This window comes from Desmodus rotundus, chromosome 6 (genome assembly GCF_022682495.2).
Source record: "Desmodus rotundus isolate HL8 chromosome 6, HLdesRot8A.1, whole genome shotgun sequence".
Lineage (NCBI taxonomy): Eukaryota > Metazoa > Chordata > Mammalia > Chiroptera > Phyllostomidae > Desmodus > Desmodus rotundus.
In genome coordinates, this window is record NC_071392.1 from 30710169 (window position 1) to 30726066 (window position 15898).

The 15898-nt window shown below is 41.8% G+C and overlaps 1 long non-coding RNA gene and 1 pseudogene across 1 annotated transcript in view; both read right to left on the minus strand.

Moving 5' to 3' along the window:
- LOC139440974 (uncharacterized) overlaps positions 1-15898 on the minus strand; it is a 57792-nt gene that overhangs the window by 27924 nt on the left and 13970 nt on the right. The window lies entirely within an intron of this gene.
- Positions 3309-4849, minus strand: LOC112319825 (annexin A11 pseudogene; annotated as a pseudogene).

The following is a 15898-nucleotide window of genomic DNA, read 5'->3' on the forward strand; positions in this document are numbered from 1 at the left end:
TTTATCATCAAGCCCTTATTATATGAAATGTTAAGGGGACTTATCTAAGAAAAAGAAGATCAAAACTATGGACACTAAAATGAGAACAAACTCACAAATATCAACAACTGAACCTAAAAAACAAGAACAAAAGCAAACTAGAACAGGAACAGAATCACAGAAATGGAGATCACATGGAGGGTTATCAGTGGGAGGTTGGAAAATAGGGGAAAAGGTACAGGGAATAAGAAGCATAAATGGTAGGTACAAAATAGGAGGAGGTTAAGAATAGTACAGGAAATGGAAAAGCCAAAGAACTTATATGTACAACCATGGACATGAACTAAGTGGGGGGGGAAATGCTTGTGAGGGGGTGCAGGGCAGAGGAGGATAAAGGGAAGGAAAAAATGTGACAACTGTAATAGCATAATCAATAAAATATACTTTAAAAAACATCTGATAAGATTCAATATTAGTAAGAATGTAAAGAGCCTCTTTACTGTTGGCAAGACAGTAAGCTAATAAAGCCTTTTTAAAGAAGATAATCTTGATGGCAGTATCCATCAAAATTTTAGATGTGCATACCTTTCAGTCCAGGATTTCTATGTCTAGGTATTAGTCCTTGACAAGCACCCACATATATGCCCAGAGACAAGTACAAAGGTATTTACCATAGCATATTTCGTAATAGCCCAAAGTCAGGAATGGTCCGATAAATTTAAATGCTTCTATGCAGCATTTAAAAAGACCAAAGTAGCTGTTTGAATAGCTGTTTATATATTTGGAAATATCTCCAAAACATATACTTAAAATAAAACCAGATAATAACAAAATAACATGCACATGTAGGATAAATTATTTTACATAATAAAAAATTATTTATGTTGGTAAGTATACGTACCTACGCAAAGAAAATCAGCAAAGATACACATCCACTCTCAACAGAGTTGATTAACATCTATTAACATCAAGAGATGGGCAAAGTGGGATGTTAACGTCTTATCCTGAACCAGAGAAACCCTCCATTAATATCTTTCTATTCCTCAAGCCCTTTCCCAGCACGTGCTACCCAAATATCACCAGGCTGCTCAGTACTATAGCTTTCATTAGCTTGTTAGTGCCATGTGAGAAAATATAAGAAAGTGAGAAAGATTTGCCCTCGTGCTACCCTTTGCTCCAGGGCCACCTGCCCTGCCTGGGTCACTAATCTTTGCAAAGTTCTGCTGAAGCCTCAGCATCCCACAACACAATCCTGACTTCACATTTGAACCATAGGCCCCTGCCTCACTCAGGCCCCTCTCTCCACTCCAATGTTACCTCTTCAGCAACTTTTAAGACCCACACTCATCCTTCCTCTGAAAGTGGACAGAAATATGGCTCTTGTTCCTGGCTTCAGCTCTCTGCGGTGGTTCCTGTAACAGAGGTTTGGGTGCTAAGGTATTATAGCTCTTTTTAGCTTTATACATATACACCCTTTCTCCCAACAGCGTGCACTTCCATAGAGAGAGAGTAGCAAAGTGTTCACTATCAAATAACAAAAACCACTAAAGACTCAGAATTACTTACGGAGAAATTTATCATGCAGCTATTTATGCACAGGTAAGAAATGACTTATAAGCAGTTTTTTCATTATAGCATTGTTTCTGATAGCCAAAAATTAGAAACAACCAAAATGTCCATAAACGAGACTGGTTAAATATATGATGATGTATCTATACCATAAAACACTAGGTAACTGTGAAAAAGAATGAGGAAGTTTTCATATACCAATAGAGAAAGAAGCCCAAGATAAAAATAAACAACAACAAAAAAACACCCCAAGGTGCAGCATGGTATGTAAAATATGCTACCTTTGTAAACAAATGAAGATAAATAAGAATCTATATCTGCTTTTGCTTGCATATAAAGAAACTGTGGACATTTATGAAAGAAATGAAGGGCAATGGTTGCCAATGAGAGGGGTGGGGTGAGAATCGGTCAGATGGAGGACAAGGATGGTAGGGAGACTTTTTATTGAATATCTTTTTGTATTATTTGGTTTTTAAACCATATTTATTATTCATGAACTATATGAAGATCTGAAAAAAAACTATTCAGATCTTTAGATTTTCTTCTCCTAAGGTCAAGTCTTTCCCATGGGGCCATGCAAGTGAAATCCTTGCAAGTTAGCTTCCTGGCCCCAAGCCTCATGTTTCCCCACCCCCAGGAGTTTTCTCTGGAGATCTGTAAATTCAGTCAGTGTGAGTGGGTATGGGGCAGACAGAGCGCATGCCTTTTCTACCTGATCTCCTCTTGCCCAGGATATACTCTGTTTTACACACCCACAGACACATGCACACATAGTAACATGTTTCATGCTTACATAAATAAGTACTCCTTGGGTTACAAATACCTGAAATTCAGCACAAACTACTGTAATCATACAGAGTTCCCATGCACACCAAAGGCAATAAAGCACTTAATAAAATTCCTAACTTCTAGAGTTGATGGAAAGATGAAATAAATTAATGCACATAAAAAAGTAGTTATGTACCTACTAAATAGTAAATAAAGATTAGTTGTTATCATTTGTGGACATTTTAAAACATAATATTTGTTTTCTATACCACATGTCTGAATACTATTTATAGTATGCAAATTACAAAGTAAGTCTTAGATTTTTCCCCCCACAGCTGACTGACTAACTTAGAAACAGCTTTAGGCTGTCATCATTCAGGTTTAAGGCACATTCTTAATTACAAGAAGCTCTGTGCCTGGCAGGGGGCTGGCTTTGTTTTTGTGGTTTTACATGAAAGAAGGAACAGATGACTTTCTGGCCTTTTTTTTTTCCTTCTAAAAATCAGTGAGTTTGGCAATAACAAAGCTCATGCCACATTCTCACCAGATTCAATGATTACCCTTCAAGGTCTTCCCTTGTACCACTCAGTGAGGACATGGTGCTCCCAACCTGACCTCTGTCACCCGAAATGTGTCCGGCAGCAGGGAGATTTGTATGCGCCTGTCTGGCAATGACTATAAAAATATGCCTCCAAATGAATATTAAAATTACATGACTAAACGAAGCTGTGGCTCAGCTACAAGCAAAGGGGAATGGTTGCATGAGTCACAAAACAAAACAGCCACCTGGGCAGCAAGAGGCTGTGAGATGCCGGGAGGAAAGGCATCGCGAGAGAATTCCAGACCGACCCCGACTCTTCAGCAAGAATGGTATGGGATCAGGAGGGGTGAGTGGAGGGCAGGGGCCAAGGCTCTCCGGGCTGTTGCACCGGAATACTGGGGGCTCTTTTGTGGGTGTGATAGAAACAGACAGATGATGCCTTTTCCTAGCATCACTGCTGCTGGCAAGAGGACAGAAGTGCGTCGCCAGTCATTGCTCGGTCTTTGCCACCACAGATCTTCAGCGGAATCTTCCCATAATCCCTCGAGGTGTCTCTTCTGGGGTACAGCAACCTGCGTACAGCTGCTGATTCTCCATTCGGATGTCATGCATGGCAGGGGTGACGTCCCTGGACCCTCTCGAGCTGCCAGAATAGGAGCCAGGTCCGGGCCTTTGTTCCTGCTCCCCGCGTGGCCTTGTTGAGCCTTTCAGCAAAGAAGGTATGGGCTTCCTGACACATTTCACGCCGGCCGGCTTGGCCTGCTGCAGGTCCCCAGACATCCCCGGGCAGATGCCCCTCTCAGTGTCTCGACCCGCCATTCCCTGATACTCCACGTTGAAAGCTTCCACCAGGTGGGCCCGGCTCCAGGAGCACAGCACTGCATTGAACTTGGACTTGTCTGTTTCCAGGCGGTTTTCCCCAGCTGTGAACAGCTCCTAGCATCTCTGGAGCAAGCCACATGTCCACATGTGTGCTTTCATCCCCGTTTCCCCGAGAGAGAGAGCCGAGGAGCTGCTGGAAGTGCCCCGCAGTGTCGCTTCGAACGGCCTCCTCCAGGGACTGTTGGGACTCTGTCTGCACTGTTAGGTAGGCCCTGCCTGGTTCTGGGTGTGCCTGTGGCTGTGGGAGGTGAGGGTCTCTGTTAGGCAGGTGTCATCCGTGTCAGCCCGCTTGAGGGCGTCTTTTATCTCATAAACATCAAGAGGACCGAGGTCTTCATCATAGCCAAGGTGGTCTTCGCAGTTTCCTGACGGTTCAGATTCCAGATCTTCGATCGAATCCTTCCCGGAAGCTGTCTCGAAGGACAGGAGGATCTGCTGCTGCTGCTTGCTGGAGCCACGCCCCGGCAGGCAGTCGGTGATGGCCCCTCCTCACTCCCGAAGCCTTCATGCAGAGCCTTTCACAGGACCCTGGTGTCTCGCAAAAGGCAGAAGCCAGAAGCATCTGTGATGATGTTTCGCTTTCCAAGCTGGGCTGGGGGTGTGGCAGGGGTGATGTCCCGGGACCCTCGCTATCCTGGGTAGGTTGGCACCGCCTGCTGCTGCCGCCGCCTAGGAGGTGGCATTGGCGACTGCCCAGGGTAGACCCCTGGGGGCTGCTGTCCAGGAGGTGGCATGGGCTGGCCTGGCACAGGGGCCCCTGGGTGTGGCAGGTAAGAAAGCATCCCAGACGGTGGGTTTCCTCCAGGGGCAGGTGCATTCCCTACAGAGGAACTGACTGCTGGATGGAAGGGGGTTACCCATAACCCCCAGGGGGGATAGAAGGGTAACCGCCCTCAAGGCCCCAGGGGATAGGTTTGGCACGTTGGCTCCTCTGAAGGTCCTCTGATATGTTGGCTGCCATTACCGAGAGGTAGTCCTTGTTGAACTGCCCTGCGAAATTGGCCACCTTTTCCAGCCCAACAGGGATCACATTGGGTGGGGAGTAGCACCAAAACCTGTTGCAATTGTGGGATAGCCACCTGCAGGCGGCGGGTAGCCTGAGTACCTCATGGTCACTGGCCATGATCTAGCCACTGGCCACCTGAGTGAGGAGCCTCGAGGGATGAAAGAGGAAGCAGCGGCTCTTTCTCTGGTATCCGGGGCGCCGTGCCCTGCAATAAGTCTTAGATTTTAAGGTTAGTCATTTATATACACACAAAAGTCACTATAGGGCAAGACGAAAAGAAAAAGTTCACAATGAATTTTGAACTCAAATTTGTTAAATGGTTAAGGACACTTGAACTTCCAAACGTAATTGAGACCAAGAGTCTGAAAATGCCAAACAAGAGAAAATAGGGGATTCTAAATGGTGCTTGATAAACACTTATTCAAGACCCCAAATACTTATACAGGGGGTTAGATGAATGATTTGATTGGGCAGCAGTTATTGTTAAGGGAAAATAAAGTGGAAGAAACTGAAATATTTAGGTACCTATCAAGAAGTGATGAAAGCCAGCTGCGGGAAATGGCTCTGTAAGGGAGAGTTCCTGTACTACAAAGGAAATAGCTGTACATTGTCCAGAAGGGAATTCGGTGAGATGGAAAGCAAGGACACCCACCACAATAAATAAGATGCCAGATTCACAAAAGCCTTACCCAACATTTTCTTCTTACTGTGCCAAGGTGGGAAATTTTGCTTCATCAGTCTTCAAATTGAACATGAAACTCTTATGACTGTCTTAACATTGTATTTTAGAATATCTCCTGGGCCCCCAGGAATGTACTATGCATGTCTATCATTCCACAGGCTGTATGTAGTAGCTGGGATGGGGGTGGGAGGGTATGTGTGGCAATTTTCAGAAGATAATACTTCAGTGCTAAAAGTTGAATGTCTGGACTCCTACACATATGTGACAACAAGTAAATAAGTGACTTTGAATTATTCTGAGCATATTCAGGGGTGAGCAAATGTAGGTTTACAGTTGTGAGTATGTGAAATGGAGTTTGTTCTTGCATTGTTATTCATTAATTATTGTACTATTTATTTGTGTTACGACTGTAAACCTACCGTTGCCCACCCCTGTATTTAAGTGTTGAAGAGTACTTTACACATCGTCAGATAGGTCTGTTGGCAACTCCTTTCTTCTAATAAATATAATAATGGTGGTGGCTGATGACAGCCACAGGCTGTTATTACCCCAAATTTTCTGTTTAAAAACTTTTTTTGAGGTTTCACCATAAGTAGTTCATGAAAATATTTTACTGTAAAAGGTGTGACAACTAGAATATGAAACTAACAATACACATAAACACAGTTGAAGTTTGCGCCCCTTGAAACTTCACGTATTTTGAATCAGCATTGTAGCTAGAAAGCCAATGATAAACAAACTGAAAGTAGCTCATTTCAGATATTCATTAACAACCTTATGACAGTAACTGCCATGTGTCAACTTGTCTGGACCACAGGGTGCCCAGATATCAGGTTAAACATTATTTCTGAGTATGTCTGTGAAGGTGTTTCTGGGTAAGATTAACATTTGAATCAGTAGACTGAGTAAAACAGATTGCCCTCCCCAATGTGGGTGGGCCTGGTCCAATCCATTGAAGATGTGAACAGAAGAAAAATCTGAGTAAGAAATAACTCTCTCTCCCTGCCTGACTATCCTTGAGCTGAAACTTGGGTATTCCACTGTCATTGAATCAGATTCGGAATGCAGCTCACGCCACTGGCTTTCTGGTTCTCAGACTGGAACTATACCATAGGCTCTCCTGGGTCTAGACTCCTTAGCCTCCATAGCTGTGTGAGCCAATTCCTTATAATAAATATATCTGGAGATAGACAGAGATAGTTGGATAGGTGGCTAGACAGATAGGAATATATATATTCCAGTTGGTTCTGTTTCTCTGGAGAACCCTGACTAGTACAAACATAAAATACGTCGGGGTCTTGAAATCAGGCTAGACATCACGAAGGAACAGACAGTCTTGCAAGATTTCCAGGACTTCCTGTGTTCAGTTAAGGCAGCAGTGCCACGAGATGAGCCTTTCTTGTTTATTTTTGTACTTCCACTTCCTGTCAAGTGCTGTTAACCAGCAAATTCAGAGGTGCATGAACATTTAAATAACCTTGAAGTGTGCATAATTATGTGTTTAATACCCCTCCCCCAACAAATTCAATTTCTTTAGACATTTTTGTGATTTTCATTGTAGCCGAGTAGCAGGCAGATTTTTACTTCAATTCACAGGTGATCACCGTTTCCTCTCTCCTTTCCCGAAGGACATAGGTAAGGGTAGCGTTCTTTCTTGGAGAATAGCTATAACGACAAAAACAGTAACACCATCTATCACTGCCTTATGAGCTTGTCCCAGTTTCTCAAATGCGGGCCCCCACACCTGCAGCATCAGCGTCATGTGCGGATCTACTAGAAATACAATGTAAAATCTCAAGCTCCACTCCAGACCTTCTGAATCAAAAACTCTCTAAGGTTTGATAACCACCAGCTTACATAATCACTTCATAAGCATTATCTCATTAAATCCTCAAAACATGAGTACGGTATTATTATCCCCATTTCACAGAAGAATAAAATAAGGCTCAGAAAAGCTAAAATGGCTCCCAAGGATCACACCAGTAAAAGGCAGAGCTGGAACTCAAACCAAGTTCTTGTGTCCCAAACCCAATACTCTTTCCACACAATTGTAGTTTCCTCTTCAAAGAACTCAAGTATATTCCTAACATGTACTCCCACTGCCATATAAGACTTGGAATACTTTACATCGTGCCTCCGCATAATAGGCATGCCTAACCTGATAGGAGAGCAACATCAAGTGGCCCTCTGAGGGGGCACCCGTGTTTTTCCCCCACTTCTGCACGGCAGTGAGGCACACAGGAAACTGGAACCTCCCAATGCGTGGCTCCTTGAGAGTAACAGTTCATTCTGTCCAACCCTGCTGCCCACTCTCCCATCAGGAGGTGTTCATGTTGTTCTTTCTGCTCAATCATGATGCAGTATAGTTTTGTAACAACAGAAGAATGTAAACAACCTGAATGTCCATCAGAGGGATGGTTAATTAAATTTTGCAGTGGTCATAAAGCATACAGCAGCTCTACCTGGTCATGAGGAAAGGTCTGTACGACACACTGATAAGAAGGAAAAGTAACGTGCAGACCATGGACAATACATAGCATGCTATCATGGTGAGAAAAAGAATAGCTCACACACACATGTTTGTAAATTCATAGAATTTGTATGGGATAAGGAACAACTAGCAAACAGTGGTTTTGTCCAGTAAGAGGAGTTGGGGGAAAGGGGAGATGGGAAGGGAATCTGTGAACAAAGAAGGGAAGCAGGAAGACTTACTTTTCATTATTTGAATTTTTAAAACCATAATTAAAATGACCTATTTAAATATATCTTTATTGTACATATGTTTATTTATACTTATTATATATTGAAAAGGACAATTATGAACTCCTAAACATCCCATCTACCCTCAATAGTCAACTATGTTTTCATTCCCAGGGAGCATCTTATAATTTAAACCTAAACTACCTCTCTATGGAAATTCCCAAATTTTATCTCTGTGTAAAGCTGAAATTATTTTTAAACTTGAAGTGCGGCATCCTAATTCTAGTATAACAGGAGTGCTTTCTCTTCATCCTTCAAGTTAAAAACTCCCAACCCCAAGTCCTCTAGCAAGCCTGGGTCACGCCTCTGTGCCTGGGGCTCTCCATCTTGATACTTTTCTAATACAAACAAATTGCCTTCCACTCGGTTCCCCCCTTCTCAGATCCCAACCTGCCTCATACTCTTTAAATGAGCCAATGACCAATAGATAATTAATGTTAAATAGAAGTGCCCTTATAGCCACATGCCTTCTCCCTGTGACAGAACAACACCCAACTCCCCCACCCTCTACAAAAACTAAAAAAGATGAGCAAGGGGGAAAAAAAGTCTTGATAATTACTCATAAGAGCCAACTATAATTATGCAAATTAGGATGAGCAATGGTGAGTTCATTTAGGAGGAATGTTAAAAATATTTTAAATAAGGGAGGCAGAGTGGCTATTATATACTGAAAAGTAAGTGTGTAATTTCTGGAATAGGTAAAATTTTGAGTGATTCATAAATGAATATTAGAAGCATGTAGGAAGCAGGACATGGCCTAAGTGAAAATGTATGTACATGGGGGGGTACTATTGGGAAATACCCATAACGCAGTACAACATGACTCAGGGGCAAAGGGAAAGAAAAAGGCCAGAGGGGCTGGGTGGAGGGGAATAAGGGTGGGGGAAATGGGAAACATCTGTAAAAGTGTCAACAATAAAAAAAGTTTTAAAAATTATGTTCATACACACACAAAAGTAAAAAGAAAAAATACAATGATACTTGCTGTATTGGATTGGCTCAAACAGCCATATTTTGAGATGACTCACCATGCTAAAAGAAAATGTGGAGTTATTTAACATAATTGCTGATTTGTGTTACTAGTGATTTAAATCTCCTAAAGTAAATAGGTGGTGGAGAGGTCACAAAATAACTCCCAGTTTGTGAGCATATAACAGGGGTGTCAAACCCAGTTTCACCGGGGGCCACATCAGCCTTGCGGTTGCCTTGAAAGGGCCGAATGTAATTTTAATACTGTGTAAATGTAACTACTCCTTAACTGTTAAGCAAGAGCTTGACACTGCTGCTGGATACAAACAAGGAGCCAGGCCAGAGAAAAGACAGTGGAGGGCCTGGATTTGGCCCGCGGGCCTTGTGTTTGCCACCTGCGACATAGAAGATGAGGACTCTGAAACTAGACTCACTCAGCTCAGCCTCCCAATTTATAGCCCAGGGTCTTATCCAGGTTGACTGATTTCCAGACGGTGAATATGTATTGTCTGTGCAAATCTTTAAGGATAGGGAAGTGTGGGGGAAGAGAATAGAGCTGGTTCTTCGCTTCCCCATAACTTTTCCCCAGTTCACCCTTAAGCCCACCTCAGCTAATCAAAAATATGGTTATGTTTTCTTCTGTCCCATAACTTGGTGATTATGAGGAAAACACCAGTAGGAAGACATTCTGTAGAGACAGTAAGGTTCTTGGAATGAAATTTTTAGTGTAAATTTTGGTTTTTAGCATAAATTTGTTAAGTAGCTTCAGTTACCCTTTTTTTGATTGTCACTTTTCTAATAGATGGGATTAGTAATTATTAATAAAAAATAACTCTAGGGTGTGGAATGTTACACTTTTATTGGCAATCCGATGCCATGAGAAAGCACTGTGTGTCACTGTTCACTCCTTTCCTGGTAATTCAGTTCTCTCTCAGGTCTCAGTTTCCACAAACCAAGATTCATTTCTACCAGCTTCATATGATCTTTCTCTGGCAATTGAGAGTTTTCAATTATCTGTGCAGGTGGTAGTCATGTATGTGAAATGTTCACCATAAATTAAGAAGCACTTTATATAATGTATCCTATAAAGCTGTCCAAAACAAAAATGCCAATACCTCAATAAAAACAAAACAAACAAAAACTCCATTTGACATTGAAAAACAACTCCAATGCACATAATAAAGGCTTAGGGGTATTTGGTACCCACGGTGTTTTAGGCACTGTGCTAACCATTTGGATGGCAATAATGAATAAGATGAGGTCCCTGCTCTGAGATACTCTCAGGCTAGTGGGAAGAGATGGAAAAGTAAACATGTAACTTTAATATAATAATTGCTTTAATAGAGAACATGAATAGAAAATTGTAGGACAGAGGACTATTAATGCTGCCTGAAGCCATTGGTTAAGGCTCCCTATTTCATCTTGAAGACACAGACAGAGCTTGGGAAGCATCTTTGGCACAGGAGAAAAGGTGAACATGGCTTGAGAGGAGCTGGAGGTCTGCTGGGGGAGACAGATCAGCAGACAAATAGCATAAGACAACAAGACAAGGACTTTAAGTGGAAGTATGCACAAAATGCTATGGGAACACCAAAGGCAGAACAGTTAATCTTGTAGAAATTGTGGGAATACAGTGAGGACGGTGGTCAGTGAAGACTTGTACATTAGAACTCCATATAAAAGGAAAAAATCAAGATTTGCCAGGCAGAGAAGAAAAATGAATATACCAGGAGAAAGGAGCACCTTGATCCTACTCTCCAGGCACAGATGGGGAGCAGTCTGGTGTGCATAAAGGCATAGGAGGGTGGGAGACCAGAACGTAATTAGAAAATGAGACTTGGACGTATTCTGAAGGGGATCACATGCCATCCCAAGGAGTGTGGACTAGAGTACATCCTGTAGGCAGTTGGAAATTGAAGGAAGTCCTTACTCCTGGTAGTGACAAGTAGAAATATGACTGAGGAAAAGCCTGGAGGCAATCTTCCCGGGGTGAGGTGATGAGCTATGATCTAGACTACAGCAATGGAATGAAGAATGAAGGCGCAGAAGAAAGGCTTCTCAGGAGGCAGAACTGAGAGGAAGTTAGGAGGGAAGATAGAGGGTCGAGATTCACTCTTGGACACCGGAAGGATGATGAGGTCCTGAATGAGCTAGGGAGAATGAGAAGAGGAATTTTTGTGAACAAGCTACAGAGCGAGGGTGCTGCATCAATCCTTCAGGTGTGTTGAGTTTTGAGATGCCTCAAGGAGAATTCCTATGAGCAGTTCAACATGCAGATCTATTGTTGGAAGAGAAGTCAGGCAAATGTTAGATTGCCTAGGAGTGGAGAAAAAGTGAGAGGGAAGAGGAGAGAAGGATGTAAAAGAAACCCTAGGGAACCCCAACCTCAGAGATGGGCAGAGGAACATCTCTGAAATGAGGGAAGAGGCAGAATACTTAGAAGTATATACTAGGAGGGGTGGGATCAGGGGAGGGAGGTGGGGACAGCTGGGGTGTGGGGGGAGTGGGGCAGGGGAAATGCAGACAACTATACTTGAACAACAATAATTTCTTTTAAAGTATATACGAGGGGGACCAAGAGAAGCTAGTGAGACTGAACTCAGTAGGGAAGATGCTCTCCTGCTGGGGAGACCAATTGTTAGTGGCAAGTGGAGAAGACAGGCAAGTAGGAGAACTGAGCAGCGTCCATTGATTGGTGACTGAGTGTTCTTACCTGCCTTGGTGAGAGCAGCGCAGTGGGAACAGAAATGAGGTGGCAGTGAATTACAAAGAGAATAGGAGCTAATGAACAGAATAACCCCTGTAGTCTTCTTTCTTAAGAACTTAGTGATGAAGAAAAGGTGAAAATGTAAGGCATTAGCCCGGAAAAAAAGGAAGTTGAGCTAAAGAAGGATTGTTTGTTTTTGTCACTGTGTTTTATTTCTTTCCTGTCTGGCGGAGTCTTAAGCACATGTGTACCCAGGAGAGAAGAATGGGTGAAAACCAGAGACATACCGGGAACATGAGGGAGCCAGATCTTCGGGGCACAGGTTGAAGCCTGAGTCTTAGAAAGGGGTAGATATTTTTCTCCTGGGATAAAAGGGAATAAGGAAAGAGTAGGTTGAAGGCTGGAGGAGTCTGAGGGGAGTAAGGAAAGTGAACTCGGTGATTTTCTACCTGACAACCTCTTTTTCCTTGACAAAGCGTTTGGCTAGGAAATCTCTGGAAGTGTAGTGGGACTGAATATGCTGAGCGAGAATGTTGTTAATAAACACCAGTGTCTTGTTTACTCTTTTAAAAACTCTGCTTCACTTTCTCCAGTGAGATCAGTAAAGTCTTATCTCAAGAAACACGGTTCAATATGACTGTAGAAAATTCAGACTATAAACTTGCAGATGCAGAAGAGGCCACTTTATAGCAGGACTGATACCAGGCTTACATAGCTTTGCCTGGGGCTCCCCAGGTGCTTTTGATAACTCTTCCTTGAAGCAACATTGGAGTAAATTCTGGATGTGGGGTCATTCTGTAGGATTTAGAACTTATTTGGAGTAAAATATTCTGGTACTTCATATTCTTAAAAAGAAAAAAAAGTCAAAGAAATGACAACAAAAAATCTGGGGCTTTCCTTAGAATGGGAAATGTGTTAACCCTAGGAGAGAATCCACACATCTCTACAGCCTTTTCAGAAACTCGGACCACTGATTATCAGGTCTGGTGTGCGCTGCATGGTTGCCCCGAACAAATAGGCCAGGGACACAATCATAAAAGAGAGACATCAGATTAGACAAACTATCACTTAGAAAGAATTAATACAGCCATGTGGTATGCTAACCATCAGCTCATAGACCCTCTGCTCTGGTGGCACTCGTCTCCAGAGGCTACTTAATCTCATTGAGACAAGACAGCCAGCCTAATTGATACAGAAAATGAAAGCCCTTTGATCTCATATCACAGACTAAGAGGCGGATCCAGCAGACAACATGACTGTCTTCCAAAGGAGAATTAACACTGCAGGAAGGAAAGTAGGAAAGTAGTAACATTTTACTTTGGAGTTCCATGAACTTGGTATACTTATATAAGGATTGAAGAGTAATACATTCATCCCAATGAATGAATGGAGTTTGTTTGCTCTTAGGGATAAAGCACAATCGGTATTGTCACTACGACATCTTTCAAACTGTCAGGCAAGCATTACAGCAGTGATAATAAATGTAAGCAAAATAAATGTAAGAATACCTGCCTTTCTGCATGTAACTGTAAAGGACAGGTGTTTGTCAATGTCAACCTTTACTGCTACAATAGACTACCCCTACTAAAGACTTTTCTTGGAAGAAATTTATTGTGTGTAATTTAAATAGCATTTACTGTGCTTTTTAAATAAGGTAGCTGTTCATGCAAGAACCTGGCTTTGCAATAATCAGAATATCTACAAATATACTAGTGGGATTGTAAATCAGACCATTATTCAAATGTCAGAAAACATAAAAACTGGTTTTCTCTATTCTAATGCCAAAGCACACATTTCTATAATTCTATGAGTTATATTTTTAAAATATGTGATATAATGGTAGTTTCAAAAACTAACTAAGGCTATGATTATATAAGTAAGAAGTTATGGTATTAATGAGAAATAATAGGAATAATACCTTGTCTTCATTTTAGATACAGAGAATTACTATGAAAAATAACATGCTCTTAGCTTAGTGTTTCTACCCATTGGATCTCATTCTTAATGTATGTAAAAAGCCTAAGGTATCTGATATTTGTATCGTCCCACTCTTTGACATTTTTAAAACTAGGAAACTATAAAGAAAAACAACAAAAAAGAATTTTAAATAACAGAATATTAAATAACATCTTTTTCTTATGGGAAACAGTATCCATAGTGATGAATAATCAAATCAACAACAGTAAGTTACCATTTATTTGAATACAGAAAAATGTAATTGTCCGATTATATATAGTATATCTTCAAAATAAATTCTAGTTCTCTCAGAATTTTTTTCCCAGTAACCTACAAGTCTAGACTTTAAATTTGTGGACTCTTCAACTGTCAACTTCTTTTCTCCTCCTTATTTAAAGTCGGCACCAGTTCTCTGTTCCACTATCTTAAAGACACCACAGCTGCTGTTTACTGACCTCCTGTGAGACCCACTTCCACTTCTCTAGATGAATGTGACACCTGGCTTATAATTTTCTTCCACAGCCTCATCACTTCTGACAATTTCAAAATTCGTGCCAGGGCCCATCAGCTACCTCAAGTGTAGAGTCCCATGATGTTGCTAACTGCAGCGTTGCAACGCCACCCTGCTTGAGCCACGCACCAGCAAGATTGCTCCCTGAATTTAAGCATTACCGGCAGTTGGAGTGTGTTTTTATTACACAACCCCAACGTCTACCCACCCCTCCCCTTCCCATGCCCTTCCCTGCTTTGTCACCAAGTGCAGTAAAGACTAAATCCTTCATAGTTTAATCTATTCATGAACTTTTCTCAGCCATTATCGCCCTCTGCAACACCGAGGCTCCCATCATGCTCTCGCGATCCACCATGTCAGTGGGCAAAGCCACAACATACACATTGCCCGGCTTTTCTGGAGAAAACCTGCGAGCGCTCTGGCTCACACGAACACACTCATGCTCACCTCCACTGTGCTGGGAAAGCCAACAACATTCATTGCTGGGAATATTCTCCCCAACAGCTCTACACACACAATTCCCACCTGTGTGCCTCACACCGCTTGAATATTTGCTGTATCATGCTCAGCAACACTGCCTGAAGCAATCGAATATAACTGGTCTCATAATCCTTCCACTTAACTTTCCTCAGTTTCAATCAGCTTCAAAGGCACTTTTTCCACCATTTATGACTTTCAATTCTGCATTTTTAATTTTGAGATCTCTCCACCGGCTGCAATACCACATAAAGAACTTCTCATAATATGCCCCCATGCTTAGTGCCAAGCTGGTAGGCACTCAATAGGTATTTTCTGAATGAATGAGTAAATGAATGAATCGGCATGTGGATGTCCTACTTGCAATTCAACTCTCGATAAATAATGTTACTGGAGAAGAAAGGACTGGATCCTCAGAGAGGGAGACTGCTTTCTGCTCCTTCCACTCCAGCTGCTGATACTACCTTCAACTCTGGTGTTTGGGTGTTTTATTGATGTTTCAGCAAAGGCTTTAACTATTTATTTATTTTCGGTGATAATTGCAACATGGGTAATTGGGCTCCCATATAATTACTGCAAAAGAAATAAAACAACTTGATTGCACACACAATGTTTTCAAGGACAATAGTTAAACGTATAAAATACACAGTATACAGAAAGTATCATACTTTGGGGGTACATGACATCCCCCCAAACCATCCTGATCATGACCATTCTTTTCGCTGCACTCATGTTCTTATACCCTAGTGACTACTGTGCTTTTTTGTGGTTTTCAAATGCATTGGATGTTCGTGAAGGTGCAGAAAATAGTCACCCACCATGTCATCCTGCATGCTTTCCTGCATGCTGTTTCTATTACACATGCTATTTCAAATTTCTTACAACCTTGTTTAAAATGTGTTTATAAATTGTAAATTCTGCTTTTCTATTTTCTTCATCTATGATTTTTTTCCTCTAATCGGGATGGATTCCAGAAAACTCAGGAACAGTATCTAGCAAGATCTAAGCAAAGGAAAGAGAGGAATGGCAAATAAACATTTTCCAGTGCCGGGTTAGGAGGATATTCGATCTTTCAATGTGTTCAACAAATG